Source organism: Aphelocoma coerulescens, chromosome 1 (genome assembly GCF_041296385.1).
Source record: "Aphelocoma coerulescens isolate FSJ_1873_10779 chromosome 1, UR_Acoe_1.0, whole genome shotgun sequence".
Taxonomy (NCBI): Eukaryota; Metazoa; Chordata; class Aves; order Passeriformes; family Corvidae; genus Aphelocoma; species Aphelocoma coerulescens.
This window is the reverse complement of record NC_091013.1, coordinates 114,940,769-114,958,769: the sequence shown is the minus strand read 5'-3', so window position 1 is coordinate 114,958,769 and position 18,001 is coordinate 114,940,769. Positions and strand designations below refer to the sequence as shown.

At 51.0% G+C, this 18,001-nt stretch overlaps 1 long non-coding RNA gene across 1 annotated transcript; it reads left to right on the top strand.

Moving 5' to 3' along the window:
* Nucleotides 1–3,475: 3,475 nt before the first annotated feature.
* Nucleotides 3,476–13,432, top strand: LOC138119961 (uncharacterized). The gene is made up of 3 exons (XR_011155684.1): nucleotides 3,476–3,545; nucleotides 12,330–12,397; nucleotides 12,900–13,432. It is a non-coding gene; the product is annotated as an uncharacterized lncRNA (long non-coding RNA).
* The last annotated feature ends 4,569 nt before the right edge of the window (nucleotides 13,433–18,001 follow it).

Here is an 18,001-nt window from a genome sequence, read left to right as displayed (position 1 = left end):
TCTTTGCATAAATGGGAAATCAAAGCTTGACAATGATATTCATTTTTTCATGGTTTCCATACTACCTCTCCCTTCAGTGTTACTCGTCCTGGTGGTTTTTGGGCATCTTTGCAGTGACACTAATGAGGAAAATATTCAGCTTTAGAGCTGCCCCCGTGTAGCCAAGTGTTACTGCCTTGGCAGTTTGTTCCAGAGGCATTTGCTGTTTGCCTACCTCTGTTCCAGCTGCACTGGCGAGCGATTTTGAAACACGAGAACCATTTCCTCCACTGGCCGCATCATGCAGCCCTGATTCACTGGGACTGGCCCTGGCATGGAGTGGTCCTGCTGGCTCTCATGGCTGGTTTGTAGCTGTCTGCTGGAGTTTACACCCCTTGCATATCTTGACCAGCATAATGAGTTTGCAGTGTGGAAGGATTTCTCTGGCTGTGTGGCTTGGTGAGCTCCTTGGTATGTGCTCTCTAGCGCCAAGCTTAGCCACCAGCAATTCCTAACAGCTCCACATTTCTGCCACTGCTGCTGGAGCTGTCCTGCTCAGACAGCTTTTCTCCATGTGGATCATGCTTTAGTTGGAGTGAGTCTGTTCCTGGTTGCTCTTCTGTGCCCGCTTCATGGGTGCCATCCAGAAGACATGCCGAGCCACAAGCAAAGAGAAGCCTCTGAGCAAGCAAAGTGAGTCACCTTCCCACCCCAGTTCTACCCCTTCCCAACTTCAGGCTCTTCTTACAGGGTCCTGCTTGAAGCTTTTCTCTACTTAGTACCTGAACCCTGTTTCAGTATGTAAGGTGTACGTGTCACAGTCCAGGCCAAAAAAGAACATTCTCATCATTTAAAAATACTGCCTCATCCCCCCTCTTGACATTCCAGACAGAAAATTTAATGCAAAGGTCCTGTTCATCTTTTATGTTGCGGATACCTTGGCCCCTCACATCTCAAGCAACAAGTTTGTAATATATTCTTTTCTGCTAAATCTGTAAAACCCATACGTTCTACTGCCAATGTCTAGTGGTTTATGTCAAGTATTTTGCAGCTGTAACCAGCATCTGTATGGATCTCTTCACTTCCAAAGCTCCTAGTCTTCTTCCAGAACCTCCACAAGCTCATTTGCAGGTATCTCAGGTATCCCTTCTTTCTGTGGCACTGTATTCCTCTCAGCTTACTTTTCAGTCCCACTCTTGGGACTGTTCATGGTCCCTGGGAGGTTTAGGTGCTTCTCTTGGGAGCTCCAGGTGCAGTGAGGACGTGAAAGGAGATGTCCTTAGCTAAACTTTGTCTACGTGGAGCACAGAGGTACAGATAAATGCCCCAATTTTCACAGTACAGTTGCAGCAGGCAGGATGTGGCACAGCAGTGCAGAGACAGGTAGCCAGGAGCTGCCTGGCTTGGGGGAGGAATCCAGGATTTTCTGAGCAGTCCAAGCCCACCAAGGAACATGTCCTCTAGAGGCAATGTCTGACAGTTATCCCACTCACACAAAACACCACATGTTGAGAAATTTAATGTGAGCACAGTGGGCTAGGTTTGCATTTCACCTGTTGCCTCCTCACACTTCCCAAATGATGCAAAAAGGTCCAGGCATGAAAGGGAAGGCAGCCCCTGGCAGTCATGCTCTGTGCCACTGGAAATCCTGCAGGTTCCTGCTGCCATATGCTGCAGGTTGCTCGGGGAGGGAAGGCTCTCTTGTGCCTCTCACGTTAGCCTTTTATTCCTTATAACAAGTTCGGGACTGGTGATGACAGCTTTGCTCCTGGGGTGAGATAGTTAATTTAGATTGGGCACCTGTTGCTTCCTTGTCCTCTCTGGCTGAGGATACATCTCCTTCAAATACTGAATCCGTTAGCTGCTCTGTGAGCAAGAAATCAGACTGTGCAAAGGAGGCAAAGAGGTACAACATGTAAAAAACATGTCCTCCCACTCTCCCTTTTCCGCAGGATAGGCGATGTTTGACTTTGCACTCGAGGAAGCAGCTGAGAAATCCTTCAGATGGTTAAACATTTCAAATGGTTTGGATGGCGATATGTCCTAGATTTAAAAATTTCACAGAAGTACTTGAGTTACAAAGTGGACCATGAAATGTTTATGGAGATGTTCTTACCCTCCTGCTACTGACATCAGAACAAATAATGGAGTAAGGAATGGGAGGTGAGAATTTTAGGGTAACAGGATAGTAAATGGGTGATGCTAAGTTTCAAAATTGATTTCTTATTCTTAGAAAGGAAAGACTACACATGTCTGGTTTTGGTTTCCCTTGTTTGAGAGATTATTTAATTTCTGTGAAAATTTGTCCTTTGGATTTAATAGCATTTATATTTTGAGTGAAGTTTTTTCTCTCAGAGGGCTGTGGTTCGGGTGACCGTGGGCTGAGGCTTGGACTAACCAACAGTCACCAGGGAATCGAAAAGGGAATATTGCCAGTGCTGGTAAATTACCATTAAGAGGCAAATGTGTATTCTGGAAATAGAGCTTCTCATTCAGCAGCATGAAGTGAGGGATTTTTCTTTCACTCTGCAGTGAATATGATGGTGGTGAATGGTCCTGGCCTGAGCACCCTGGGAATTGAGCCCTGTGTAAGCCCTCAGCAGAGAGGCAAAGGATCCTGGCTACAGGCTGCTCTTCTCATCCGGTTTCAATGATGGAAGAGGAAACAGAGTTTATACAAAACCTAGCCCAACCCCCAGAAACATCTCGCTTTGTTTATGTTCAGAGCTAAGCCTGCGACTCTCACTGTTTGGAAGAGCTATCCAGACATTTCTCCATCTGACTGATTTCACATCTATTCCTTGATCTCATCGAGAGATCTGGCTTTTAGCTCCCGCTCATGACGTCCCACTTTTCTCTCTCTCTCTCTCTCTCTCTCTCTGCTCTCCAGAGTCTGAAAGATCCCTGTATAACGTGATTATGCAACCATGCAAATGGACACGGTTCTTTTCATTTACTGCAAACCCTGCTTCGTGTCTCCCGTTAGGAAAATAAAATCCTCTGTGAGAGACACGCCGTAGAAGGTAGCAGGAAGGGAGTTCTGTGTGTCTGGGTCTGAACGCTTGAAGGTGGTATTAGAGATGGAAACAGACTATTTGAAGTAAACCGGTGTGCCACCATCTCTCCACAGGAACCAGCATCAGTTAATAGACTCAGACAGCTCTCCTCTGAATCCTTTCCCCCTAGGAAATGGCAGATATTCGCCTTCCTGGTTGTTTTCCTCAGCTGGAGGTCTCCCCCCCGCTCCCGCCCGAGCCGAGCTGCAGGGAGTTGCGCGGTGCGGCTCTCCCCGAAGGCCAATTTGCACCCTCCCACTGTAAACAGGCAGCTGCTTCTCCGCTTTGCGCCCAGGCGGGAGGGCCTCGGGGGGCACTTAAACACTCCCCGCTGCCGCTGCTGCTGCTGCGCCCGGCGCTCGGCCAAGGGCTCCCAGCACCCGGCCGAGGCTGACGGAGGACGAGGAGAAATGTGGGAGTCCCTTACACACGGAGGAAAGGAAAAAACGCCCAAAGCTTTTACTACTTGGTTAAAGATTCAAGACACCTCGGCCACCCCATGTTATCCTTGTAAGTGAAGATGTCCCTCTCCACCGCGGTAGGAGTAGGACCTGTTCAGTTCTGGTGGCCTTTCTCATCACAGTGCCCCAGTCCCTTTGCCAGGGTTTTGTGACCCTTATCCCACGGGATGATCCCATGGGTCGTCCTTGGATCACATGTGCTAAGAGCAAAGCACTACGGGCAGGCTGAGGTCTACCACTGCTGTGGGCTGCAAGCTTGCGTCCGTCTTCCTCCGGCAGCATCTTCCTCACTGCCTGACGGTGGTGAGGGGATGCATCAGCTCTCTCCGAGTCTCCTCAAAAGCTGTTTCTCCATCTCACTGCCCCTTGAGGAGGGTCTCATCTATCCAGAAATCCCCTCTTATGGAGGAGACAGGGCTCCCTCGGAGACTGGGACAGCAGTTTGCAGCTACAGCGTTCTGACAAGCGGAGGGAGGGAGGGAGGGAGGGAGGGAGGGAGGAAGGAAGGGAGCTCCGTGACGCCGCGGCAGGGCTGCAGGAGCGGGGCCGCCAGACTCGGAGAAGGCACAGAGCAGGGGTCCCCCGGCAGGGCGGGGCGGGGGGCTCGGAGGGACCCCCGGGCCGGGGAGGGCTCGGAGGGACGCCGGGACAGGGGCGCTCGGCGGTGCCGCCCTGCAGGGGGAGCCCCGGCCGCAGCTCCTCGCCCGGCCCGCAGGGGGCGATGGAGGGCCGGGGCTGCCCGCGGGACCCGAGCGCGCGTCCATCGCCTCCCCTTCCCTTCCCTTCCCTCCCTCCCTACTCCTACCTTTTTCCGCCTTTCCCCCTTTATTTGCCCGCCACTTTCCTCCCCGTTGGTTTTTTTTTTTTTTTCCTTTCCTTCGGGGATGTCTGCCGTTGTTGCTGTCTCTCCCCTCGAGTTGCACGCGTCTCTCGATGCCCTGCTCTCCCTCTGGTCCTGCTTCCTCTGTCAGCTCTGTGTAGCCTGGCGTGTTTCTCTGTTCCTCTACCCGCCACGCAGCCCTCCCCCTGTGCAGCTCTCTCCATGAAATGGAGCTGAACAATTGCACCGGAGCAGCTTTCTCTGTTCCTGCCATATGTCCGTGTGCCGAGGCACCATTGGTCTTGTGGTATTTTGGATGCATTCGCGCTGGAAATACTAGGACAATGACAAAACGGTGGGTTTCTGCCTGTGCCTTTTTGGAACATAATGAGATTTGAAATCCAGCGTGAATGAGATGTGATGGATGGCTGTACTGATATTTTGAGCTGGGTTAGTTCAGAGTCATCTGAGATACCCAGGCTGGATAAAGGAAAGCATGGCCCTAAACATTACCTGCCATCCAAGCACCAAAATGACAAACCAAGTCACTGAAGTGATATTATGCTTTCTCTTTCTCTTTTTTTTTTTTCCCCTCTTGGAGATAAATATGGTTCTGCAAAGAGCATCTAGTAATTGCCCAGTTCCTTAAATATGACAAGATGATGCCTGAAATGACAGTCTCTTCCACCAGTGCACACTGCCCCATTCACCTGAATGTGATATTCGTTGAGGCTGCCTCTGTAGCACCAGACTGTCTCCCCTTGTCCCTTGATCTTCCCCTTTAAAATCCCTCCTGGAGCACCTCATAGGTCCGACCCCTCGCACACACACGGGGAGGCACAGCCTTGGTCCCTTCTTCTGTTAAAAAAGGAGCTTTGAGGCTGGGAGCCGTGCTGCCCTGTAATTAATGTACACTCAGCCTCAAATATGCAGTGACAACAACTTAAATGTCAACATTCCTAGTTAATCCCTTGCTAACAAAATGTGCCTGGAAAGAGATGGTTCTGCATAATCTCCACTGAACAAGATCTTATTTTAGCAGTACAAGCACTTGGGAGATTTCCCCAGTTTGACCAATGAGACCAAAAGATTGGCTTTGATAATCACAGCTGTAAATGATGCGTTTGATCCTCTCAGGGAAGGAAAGGGCTGTATGTGGCAGAGCATACAAACCCTCCTCTGCCCAAGCCCTCCTCCAGAGCAGAGGCAGGCTGGCCTTCCTGGGTGGTGTCTGTATGACAAGGGATGTGATTTCTGTTCTCTGATGTTCGCTGCTCTCCCCTCTGTTCAGGGAGATGTCCACAGCCTCTTCCTGAGTCACATTTTCCAGGCTGAACAGCCAGCAGTGTTAAAAAGGAAGTTACAGGGAAAATTATATTTTAATACATAAAATGTTCCTTGTAAGAGCATTGAAGCAGGGACCACGACCACAGACATGGTGTTTGGATTCCTCTCTCTGTGTGCTGAGACCAGCCTCACGTTTATCCTGGGGAGCCCAGGCAGACCCTGAGAGTGTTGGTGTTGTCTCCCTGTGGCTATTTAAAGCCTTCAGTGTAGGTGAAAGGCAGAGCACCCAAGGTGAGGAGATGAACGTCCTTATTGTTCAAAGCAGTTCAATGTTTTCAGCACCCTGGCTCCCCGCAGGCAGGATTCCTGCACTTCCCAGGCTGGGATCCTCAGAGAAAGACCAGTAGGTTCCTCCCCAGCAGGCTGTGGAATTAGGGGGGCACTGACACAGGATGTCTTGCCTGGGGTGGATTGGTGCCTGAGCTCTAGGCCTAGCCCAGAAACACAGTAGGAAAGGTGGTGGGCTGTTCTTCTGGGCATCACTCCAATTTAACACTCAGTCCTTTCATCCCCAGGTTATTTGTGCCTGTGGTGTGCAAAGCACATGTAGGGGAATTTACCATTCTGCCTGTGCTTTTCAATCACTGGGTTCCTGCATGCCAGCGTCACCTCACACTCAGTGATAAAATGATATCCACTTCTTCCTGTTGCATTTTATGGGTTTTTTTCCCTCTTTCACTGTTTGCCACTTCCTTTCTGAAGGATGTCTGAGGGGTGCTCTCCCCACCATTATGTCAGTCTCTCATTTCAGCCTGTGTTCATGCTCTCTTCCTCGCACCACCTCTCTTTTGTTCTCTTTTGTTCTTCCACCACCACCTGTCACCAAAGCCTCTTCCTTCCCTACTGTGTTATCTTCTAGAGACCTGTCCATTCCCTCTTGCTCCATTCCTAATCAATCCCCTCCATTATTTTCTAAAATACCTTCTTTTGTCTCCCTCTTTTCCACTGCCTGGCACTTGCCCGTGCCTTTGCCACCCCTCCCCTGCGCCCCACCAAGGAAACACCGCTCACCAAAGTCGCAGTTCCTCTGTGCCTGCTGTACACCACAACTGTGCAGCAGCACTGCCTTTCACAGCCCTGCTTGTGCTCACTTGGTGCTCTGTGTGGACAGGCTGTGCACCCACTGCCATCCCTGTGCTGGCAAGCTTGGCTCAGGACTGGAGGATTGTCCATGGGAAGGCTGCTCTTTTCCTCCAGCATCTCCTCCCTTGGCACTTGGAGAGTGGCTACAGTCCTGCCCGGAGCTTTAAGCTGGCCCAGCACAGCTGTGCTTATGGGTGGAGCTGCCCTCTTTCCTGAGTGCTCCCCCTGGCACCTCTCTTTTCTTCAAAGGAATCTTTCCCCAAGGATGTGTTTGCCCTGGTGTTCCTTATCAATCCTCCACAGGGGCTCTGGGGGCTGCAGTTGTCCCTCTGCACTGCCCCTGCTCGCAGCTGCCTCCCTCTGCCTTGACTACTCCTCACCTCTGGGGGCCCTGAGCACTGCTAGGGCTGCCACACTGCTGGTCCCCCTCATCCTGGTGGGATGGAAACGCAAGGGCCTTGTTCAGCTTCAGCCAGTGTAGCAAGATGTGGCTTCTGGGCTAGGATGGACTCCCTAACTATTGAGTAATGAGTCTAAGGTGTTTGAATCCCAGTAACTGTTAGAGATGACTTTGTGTAGCCCTGAGCCACCCTCTTTACCATCTTGCTGAAACAAGTGTGCAGCACACAGATTCTGGAGATAATTGGACATTTTTGAAGCCTCCATTCTTCCGCAGAACTTGTAGTGCTTCCATCTTTCCCTGTCCTTGCCTTATTCCTGTCTCTTCCCATTTACTGTGACTGTTTTCTATTTTTACTCTTGACAAAGGGTTGTGGGCTTAGAGGCTGCTCTTGTAGCTGTAGATGTAAAATGCCTGCTGTGTGGTGTTTGTCATGAAAGAACCGCTCCTGGAAATTAACTAATTCACAGACCTAACTCATTAACTCTGCAGCCGCACAGAGCTGTGGAGGAGTGTCTGTGTGGTTTCGCTGCCGAGGGCACTGGGCTGGGGGAGAGGGGTGGAAGGGAGGTGGAGAGACCCATGTCTGTGATCCCAGCTCTTCTCCCAGCCCGTGCCATGGTTAGCAAGTCATTTCCCACCTCTGTCCCCCTTTCCCATGCCCTTGATCTCCAGTTCAGCTGCTCAGGGCAGGAGCTGTTTCTCATTATGCCCGTTCGGTGCCTTGTCAGGGAGGCCTTGACCTTGGTGGGGGCACTAACCACTCCTGTTGTAGAAACAATAAGTACTGGAGAGACAAAGAGTTATGGAGTCAGATATCTCCAAATGTCAGTTCATTCCCGTCTGGATGTCCTCCTTTTACTACCTCTGCCTCCAGGAGGATGGCTGTCTGGCTTTGGGAAACACGGGTTGATTCCTCCATGGTGGCATTGCATTCTACCTCTTCCCCTTCCCTCAGGCCCAAACCCCATCCCCGCTGGAGCCAGTGGCAATATTCCTGGCAGAAATACATTGGAAGTGGACCAGGCTCTTCCACCCTAAGCAGCACAGTTTTAACATCAACCCCCATGTTTGGAGTATACTGAGAGCCAGATGAGGTCACTCAGACTATTTCAAGGCTAGATGTTTGATAGGAGAGGTTTCCCTCTGTGCATCGTCCCACCGAGTCCACACTGCCTGCCCTGGCTCACTCTTCCCTCCATGCATGTCACTGGCTCTCCCTGGGGAGCTCTGCTGGGCATCTCTGCACCTATGGATGGGACGAGTCCTCTGCCCAGGGGCCTGCTCAGAGACTGCCAGGAGCTTCCCTGACTCACAGGAGGGTCACCCCTCCTTCTGTCAACCGCCTGTCCCCAAGCAGGCAGCAGTGTAACCACGGCTTCTCCTTGTTGGGATGGTGGTTAGGATTGGGGCTTGCTGAGTAATGCACAGCTCGGTGGGTTTCTGAGGCTTGGGGCTGGCAGAATGTGTACTCTAAAAAAACCCCATCACACCGAGTCCCAGTGGGTTGAGGTGGTGACAGCTGGTGCTGTTTGGGATCAGGGATCATGCCTGATGTTGTGGCTGCACGCGCTCCCAGCTGACACTCAGGGCTGAGCACTGCTGGGAGTGCATCCAGCGTGCGCCGAGGCAGAGGCACTCAGGCTGGGGACCTGGAATGAGGAAAGGAAGCAGAATAATTGTTGGATGAGGAAGGAGATATATTCAGCTCCTCTGTTTAAGCATGCCTTCCCACAGGATTGCTGGGCTCTGCTTGCCAAATGTGAGCTCTGGCCACCAGGGACAAGAGAGCAGGAGCTTTTCTGGCATTTGACGAAAACTCGAGGAGAAGGCTCAGAGCCAGGCAGTGCCCACTGAGAGGAGTGTGATGATGGCTGCTGGACTGGGATTATGGGGGTGTGTGTACTGAGGCATACCTGGCACTGGGGCAGGTGACAAAGCACACCTGAGAGCACCTTGGGACAAACTCTGGATTTCCCAGTCAGAGGCAGATCCCCTGATGTCACTCATTCCTCCTTTTGCTCCCCTGGATACTGCAAACATCTTCACACAGTGGAAGGTGGTGCAGGGGTGTCCTGCCAGTGAAGACCCAAGTCACTGTGCCCGTGCAGCACCAGGGAGCCCTGCAGACTTCAAAGCTCTGGCCTTGATCCCGTGAAGTCATGGTACCTTTTTGGAGCTGTGCACAAAGTAATAAGGGCAAGGCTTGTTGCAGAAGGCACACTGCTGAACTGAGGAAGCAGGACTAGTACTGGACCCAAGCCAGCTCATGTCCCACGAGCTCTGCTATGCCTGCATGCTCTGGTGCAGATTTAGCAGCAGCAGAACTCTGTGCTCTGTACTGCATAGGTGTCAGGGTCACCAAGGTGGCAAACACTGTGGGACCATGCAGACTGGCTCTGCGGGGCAGTGGAGCAGGAGGTGACCTGCCAGATGCGTGAGGTGCAGATTTCGTAAGTGCAGCCTTGCTGCCAGGTGTCATCCCTGTAACTGTAGAGATGTCTCCAACTGTGATTCCCAAGTACCTTCTGATCTGCCCCTGCTTTGGCAACCCTGCCTTGCTTTATAAGGATCACTCTGGTTATTGCCATAGCTGGTAAATGTGAACCTGTAGAGAACCCAAAGACAAATGAAAGTTACTGCAGTGTTGAAAGTCTCTTCTTTGTAACCTCATCCTGCAAGAATTTAGGGTTTTGTCAGAGCAGATGGTCAGATGTCAACTGTGAGGGCAGAGCCAGAGCTGAGGAGATGTAAGGATTAACCTGGCAAAACCACGATCTGTGGTTCAAGACTTGTGTTTTCTAGTTCTGCCAGGCTACCAAGGCTGGAGGTGATGTCTGACTCCCATACTTGGCTGGCACAGGACTTGGAGGCTGCTCTCTTCTGCACACTGGATCTTCCAGAGGTCTGGAGAACCAGCCACACACTGGTCCTTCCCGTGCCCAGTCAGACAAGCTCTTTCTTTTGACCAGTGCTCAGAACTGTGCATTATGCCAGTCTGAGCTTGCCCCACAGCACCTCTGCAGTCACCCAGATGGTCTGGATACAGCTCATACTCAGTCTGGAGCAGGTAGTTTAGGAGAACAACAGCAGAGAGCCTTTACTGCAGCAGAGAGTTTTTTCCAGCAACTGCAGCTGTTAATTTCCCTGATAACAGCAACAGTTACTTGGGCAGGAAAAAGTCAGCAATCAAACACCAATTAGCAGGAAAACCAGCACATGGTTTTGGACTTCAGCAAAGCTCTCAATACTGTTTCTCACAGAACCCCTCTGGACAAAGCTCCCGGCACACAGAGTACCTGTGTTACACAGAGGGTGAGCATCTGGCTCCCAGGTCGGGCACAAAGAGTTATGGTGAATGGGGGGGACATCAGGCTGGTTCCATCCTAGTCCCAGTGATCTTCAACATTGTCATTAACAACCTGAACACAGGACTGGCAGGAATACTAAGTAAATTCACTGACAAGACTTAATTGGGAGGAGCTGTTGACTCCCTGGGGGGCAGACAGGGCCTGCAGAGAAACCTGGACAAATTAGAGATGGGTGATCACCAACTGGATGAAGACTTACAAGAGCAAGTGCTGGACTGTGCACCTGGGACAGGACAACCCTTGCTGTGTGTATAGCCTGGGGAATGAGAGGCTGGACAGCAGTGCCATGGAAAGGGCCCTGGGGGTCCTGGTTGATGGCGAATTGGATATGAGTCAGCAGTGCCCTGGCAGCCAGGAAGGACATCCCTGTCCTGGGGGCACCAGCCCAGCATTGCCAGCTGGGCAAGGGAGGGATTGTCCCGCTCTGCTCTGGGCTGGGGCAGCCTCATCTCCAGTCCTGGGGGCAGTTTTGGGTGTCACAATGTAAAAAAGACATGAAGCTATTAGAGAGTGTCCAAAGGAGGCCACAAGGATGGTGAAGGGTCTGGAGGGGAAGCCTTATGGCAAATGGCTGAGGTCACTTGGTCTGTTCAGAGGTCTGGAGAAGAGGAGGCTGAGAGGAGACCCCACTGTTGTCTTCAACATCCTCATGAGGGGAAGCAGAGGGGCAGGTACCGATCTCTTCACTCAGTTACCAGTGACAGGACCCAAGGGAATGACGTGAAGATGAGTCAGGGGAGGTTTAGGCTGGATATCAGGAAAATGTTTTTCACCCAGAGGGTGACTGGGCACTGAACAGGCTCCCCGGGGAAGGGGTCACAGCAGCAACCTGACAGAGTTCAAGAAGTGTTTGGACAATGCTCTCAGGCACATGGTGTGACTCTTGGGGTGTCCTGCACAGGGCCAGGAGTTGGACTTGATGAGCCTGATGGGTGCCTTTCAACCCAGCATTTTCTGTGATTCTTTGATTCTATGATTCGATGAAGTTTTGATTCCCCCACTGTCCCCCCTCATGGTACCCAGCCTCTCTGCCCTCTGACTCTGGGTCCTATCTGAATGCCCCATCTTTGCTAGGTCTCTTTGGACCAACACACACAGGTACTACCCTTCCCCTGCCTCATCCCAGTCCCTGATCTGTTGATCTGTTTTGCTGGCTTGATGTGTGCCCTTGAGCTTGCCCTGCAGCACTGTAGCTTCTTGGGGGCTTCTGTGTGAAAGGTGGGGCTGGGGATCACTGGGACAAGCCAGAGAGGACAGGAGGGATCCTTCTACAGCATCAAGCATTCACTCACAGGTGACTTTGGAGCACCCTGCCCCAGCTCTGAGAGTGACTGGCTTAGCACTTGAGCAGGACTGCCACAAAAGTAGTCTCTGCTCACCAGGTATAATCGAGGTTCATCCACATGAACCCAAGCAAAAAACTACTGCTGTGCAGGAAGAGCAGCTGGCATGCTGCAAGAACCCGGGCACCACATCTGACACCCCTGGGTTGCCCCTGCCTGGCAGAGCCGGGCTCAGGCACTGTGTCCATGCTGGGTGCAGGCAGGGGAAGGCTGTGTCCCCGGAGCCAAGGGCTGGGAGCTGGAGCACTGTCAGCTCCAGCCCTGGCTCCACCGGCAGCGACAGGGGTGGGTGGGTGTGTGTGCAGCTGCAGCATTGGGCAAGAGATGCTAATGGGAAACAGAAACAATTCAAAGTGCCTGGTGGTGGGAGAAACACTAACAGCATTATGGCTTGGAGCTTGTTACAGTCCCGCTAGTGAAACAACTGCCGGTGAAATTACGGTTTTTTTCCTTTCCTTTTTTTCATTAGGACACAGAAGTTTTCCAGCTCGTTATACCAGGGCCAGCAGTATTCTTCAGCGTCAACAAGGGCCTTGGGTGAGCCAACTTTTTTTCTGCTAAGGAAGAAGAGCAGTACGTTGTATCTCTTTCCAATGTGCTAGTCACTAGGAGCACTTCATGTCTCCTGAGGCCATGGGCAGGCAGAGGTGCAGGGGTGTCCCTGGCAGGGCAGCAGAGGCTCTCAGGGGTGCAATGTCCCCCTTTCCCAGCAGATGCCTGCAAGGCAAGCACATTGCAAATGTCACCCTTTGGAGAGAGAGGCTGTGAGGGCTGGGGCGAGTCTTTTTTTCCTCTGGGAGGTGGCAGAGCGCATTCTGGATAATCATTTCATGCTGCTTGGGAGTGGTGCATAGTTTGGTTTCTCTTTGGTTGTGTTAATTGTGTGGTAAGGTGCCTAGAGCCTTCTATTGGCATCTTTATTTATTTAAATACAAATGAAGAAGGCATTAAATCAATTGTTCTTTTTTCTTCCCTCCCTCTTGCCTTATCATTGTTTCTATCACGTACTCTTAGCTGTACTGGGCTTTTGCTTTTTCAGCTGAATCAGTGAGATCATTAAGTGAGAGTCCCGGGCTGAATTTCCTGCAGACTCTGGGAGGCTGCCCTGAGGAAGCACACCTTACATCCCTGGCTTTCCCCTACTCCTATTTTGTCTACATGACAGGGCACTTCCTAACTTTACTGGCCAAGGCTTCGGTCCGTGACCCCTTGCACACCTAAACGTCCTGCAATGCAAATCTAAAGAAAAAAGCTGCACATTATGGCAATGATTGAAACCAGAATACATTTCTCTTACTCCTTCAGATACTCTGCCTTTCATCTGGATGGGCCAAATTACATGACTCGGTGGTTGACCCCTTTACTGTTTTAACCTCTAGCGCCTATAGCTAGGGGCAGAACCCAGTATTCCTGGACTTGATAATTCTCCTGCTATTTAGCAAGTAGTTTGTAACCAAATGGTAAACTATGAGTTGAGGCCCTCTCTTCTCGCCAAACTTCATAAAATTTAATTACTCCTGGAGTTCAAGTGGTGGCATGTTTTGTGAGAGATGTGGAGGCCTAGTATGCAGCTTTCAGATAGACATTGTAATTGAGCTTCTGATTTTTTCCCCTCCTTTTTTTGTTCCCAACAATTAATTAAATTCACACATTGAAACCTTGCTGGAAAATTATTGTGTATGTCAACAATCTGCTCACTGTGGTCTAGCAGAGATCAAAATACCTGTATGCTGATTTGAGGGCATCTGTTATGAGTATGGACCAGTGAAATCAGAGGTGTGGGGTCCTGAGGTGTCTGCACCTCTCATTATGCGGCAGGAGCAGGGTGAAGGCAGCCTTGGTCCTTCCCAGAGATCTGACTCAGTCTGCACCACGCAGAGGTCAGAGCAAGGGATGCTCTTCATTAGGAACTGAGCTCCCTCTGCTTGGAGTCTTGTTTGCTTTTAAACTTTGACTCTTCTTTGTCTCTGGCCGAATCTACTGCAGAGGGATGCTGGCCTCATTGCTCGCCCTAAATTCTGTTGTACTTACCTCATTACTCTCCTAATGACAAGCTGACAAATGCCTTTGCTTGATTTACTGGCAGTGTTACAGGTGTGTGGAACACTTGTCAGTACCTTGCTACTACATGCCTAATTTTTCAAACGGCTGGGTGTGCTAGCTTCCTTTGCAAGCTGTCCCTGCACACTTCCCTGGTAGAATTCCCCTGTCATGGCTTTATCACATACCTGCCCCCAAAGCTTCCAGAGCTATACCCTAAGATTTCAGAGAAACAAAGAATGGTTTGGGTTGGAAGGGACCTTAAAGATCATCCAGTTCCAAACCCTCCCACGGTGGGTAGGGACAACTTCCACTAGACCAGATTGCTCAGAGTCCCATGCAACCTGGCCTTGAACACTTCCAGGGATGGGGCATCCACAATTGCTTTGAACAATCTGTTCCAGTGCCTCACCAGCCTCACTCCACATGTCCAAGAAAATAACTCAGACCCTACGTGCAGGTTTTGATGTAACTGGCCTTCTGGTAAGAAAGGGACAGTGAAATGGCATAGTGCAGCAGCCCTACAGCTGTTTGTGGGTATTTATGAGTGTGCTGGATCAAGGATGGTCCTGCACCCACCCTGGGACAGGCAGCAGGGCAGTGGTGTCCCTGCTCAAACCCTTGCCAGGAGCTCCTGGCTGCTGCAGCCCAAGGGTGCAGGTTTGCACCCCACCTTTTAACTCTCATCTCTTGGTCGTTTAAACCAGGCAAGGACATTTTCACTGATCAAACCCCAGGAAACAGAGCTGGCCACCACCCACACAAGCACATCACAGATTAAACCGAGGTTTCAGAGTGAGGGAGCGCGGCAGGTGAGAGGGCTCCAGGCATCGCACAGCGATGGAGCGGCAACTGCTCGGGAAGGGAAGAACACCAACATTTCGCACACACATCTCTCCACCAGTTGGGCAGAGCTCTCCTGCTCTTCTCCTGGCTGTGTTGCTAGGAGAGGAGCGCTCTGCCCTCCTCATGGCTATGAATAGCTCTCGCTTGTTTATCCAGCCCAGCTCCGCCTGCTGGTTACAACCACAGCCGGCACCACCTCACGGCATGACACCACCGGGAAACAATGCACTGCCAGGGAACAGCCCCCTCCGGCTCAGGACGGTCCGGATACCTCTGCTGCACCGCTCCGCAGCCACCCTTCTCCTCCTCTTACCACACTCCTCTGCCCCCAGCAGAACGGGCTAAACCCGGCCGAGCGGTGCAGTGTCACCCCAGAGCAGCGCTGAGAGCCAGGACCTGAAAATCAGAGCATCAGCTCAGAAACCTGGCTTGAAAACACACACACACACACAATCACTTTAGGGTCCTTTCCTGCAATTCCAGTGTCAGAGCCTTTCCGAGCTACAAAAGTTACTTTTAGTGAAGGCTGGTCTTCTTGCATAAGCCCATGAATTGAAGACCAGGGACTTCAAGAAAAGTAACAGATGGCTTGAAAATTGGCAATAATAGGATTCCTGAGATTGTCTATACGATATTTTGTCTGAGTTCTAACCAGGAATGAAAGAGCTCTAGCAGTGAAATTAGATGGTCTGTATTGACAAGGGGAAACACTGGTGGGGTTGAGCAAAAGGCTCTTCGGAGCACTGCAAAACGTGACCATTTCAGGACATTTACTCCATGAGACAGAGGGACAGGCAGCAAATATAACCAGTCTACACATTATGAGACAGGATATGTGTGCTCAGGCAGCCACAGAGGGCTGTGCAAGTTCAGGGTAGCAAAGCAGACACAAAACTGCAGCTTTTGGAACAGCCTGAGCACTCAATGAGAAGTGCTGGGCAAGGCAGAGCAGCCTAGGTCAGAAGAGATAGGGATGGTTGCTGCACAGGTACAGGTGAACCATCCCTTCTTTTCCAGCATCGTGAGCTCCCAAGTGTGCCTATTTCCCTGGACATCTCGTCTTTCTCCACCTGGGAATTTGGTTGGGATGAAATCTCAATTTTGCATATGCTTATCCAGAATTTCCACATGCCCATCAGGCCTTTCAGATAGTTGGGTCGCTGAACATCCAGAAATTCAGGATAGGTTGACTGCACACTTGGGAGGTGAACTGTATAGCGTTCACACACTATGTCTAATGAATCCAAAAATTGTCAGACCTGCTGTGCATATGCTGTACAGATGATCTGCATATGTACAGTTTACCCAGTGTGCTCTGAAGGTGTCTGGTCTCCCCTGTACTCACAGAACATCTACACAGTGCAGGTGCATGCATTCCCACTTGGAAAACAGGACTAACATAGGGGGCTTTTGCACATTCTTGATGTATTTGTAGAAGAGGGAACAGCTGAAGGCTTTGGCGCAGCAGGCAAGGAAATTTAGGTATATTTCCTGTGTATGGGGGTCAGACTCTCCTATCCCATGCTGCTTATTTTACAGCAGTCACCTATACAGGATTGGGGTTGGGGTCCAGTTATTTAAGACATTGTACATGCACAAAGTGAAAGGGTGTTATTTTTCCTGCTGCCCCCTAAATCTTCCACCATGATCTAAACGAATAGAAGTGCAAGAAAGGGGCATCACAATTCTTACTTGAGAGACGAGCCAAATAAAAGGAAGCTCCTGGTCTCCTAAAGCAGGACCCAGGTGGAATTTAGACACCTGAGTGCAAAATATGATCCTGCAAATTCTTGTTTAGATCATGTCATGTGCTGGGGGTGCCCAGACCCATCAGGCCCACCAGATTTGACAATGAGACCCCACGGCTTCAGCATCTCTCTGCTCCTCACCTACCTGGGAAAGTCCCCCACCTAACAAGGCTAAGCACAACAGCAGCAGTAGGAGAGGCCAGACATTAAATTCCTCTTTGCCTAGGGGAGCATAACTCCAGGATGGGCTCTCTCTGAGCCCCCAGAGAGGGTAACCCTCCTTTTTCGGGTGCAGTGTCCAAAGGGGTTAAAGCCCCCACAGAGGACTTATGGAAGACCCAGCCCGCGCTTCCTCCTCTCCCGCAGGGCGTGCCTGTCTGCATCTCCCATGGATGTGCTCCAGCTCCCAAGGTGCCAGCTGTTTTGGAGAGAGAGGGCATGCTCACCTCTTCTGCCACAGGCATTATGATTTTCTTAAAAGCGTTGTGGCTTCCCTGGGCACACACACACCCGGGAGAGGAAGCATCTGCAGGAATCAGCAGCCTGGCTGTTTGAGGTTTTGGCAGAGAGGAGGGGGAAGCCCATGCTCCAGTCCACCCTTGGGTGACCACTTCTGACTTTTCACCTCATGTCCCTTTAACATAAAATTCATAAACAGGAGCTGGGCAAAGGGACCCACGTTTTCCCTCGTCCATGGAGTGCCACGAGATCAATGAGATTAAACATGTGCTTACATGCTGTCCTGAATTGGGGCCATGAGGAGAGCAATGGGAAAGTAAACAGAAGGGAAACGTTATGGAAATGAAGGAAGAGGGAAAATCCACCCTGCCAAGAGCAGCGGCTCTCAGCAGTTACAAGAAGATGTGGCCTCAACCAGAGCTGATTAGGCATTAGGAAGTCCAGAGACTGGAAAGGAAGACCAAGTCATCTTCATGAAGGTTGAAAAGTGACTGAAAAGAGTGAGATTTGGAGCAGTGGAGAAAGGCTATCCACTGGGCACAGCCATTCCCAGAGAAGGTAAGCTTAGCTTAAGTTGTTTCACCCTGTTAGCAGAATGTGGATACTTGAAATTAAACCTGTGACAATACAGGGAGGTTTTTCTCCCTTTAGACTCCAAAACCTGGAGCTGAATGTCAGGCTCTGCAGAACCCTGTGCACCAGTGGGCACAGCTGCTGCCCTGTGTCGTGTTGTAGAGGCTGTGGGAGATGAAGCTGGACATGATGACTGCTCTGTCCATAATCTGGATTTGCTTCCAAGAGGCTGAGTGTGGCAGTCATCCTCTCTGGAGGACCTGCAGTGCCAGCTCCCAGCACCTGCCGAGGTGAGAGTGCTTGAGCAGCCTGTTTGGGGGGTTCACTGACACCGTGGCCAAAGCTTTGGTGCGAGTGCACCTTATCAGCTCTCAAGTGCCTGACTGCAAGTGGTTGATTTGATTTTCCTGCAGGTCAAATTCCAGACTACGTTTTTCCACCTTTCTATATTCTTCACATAGCCTTCAAAACTTTC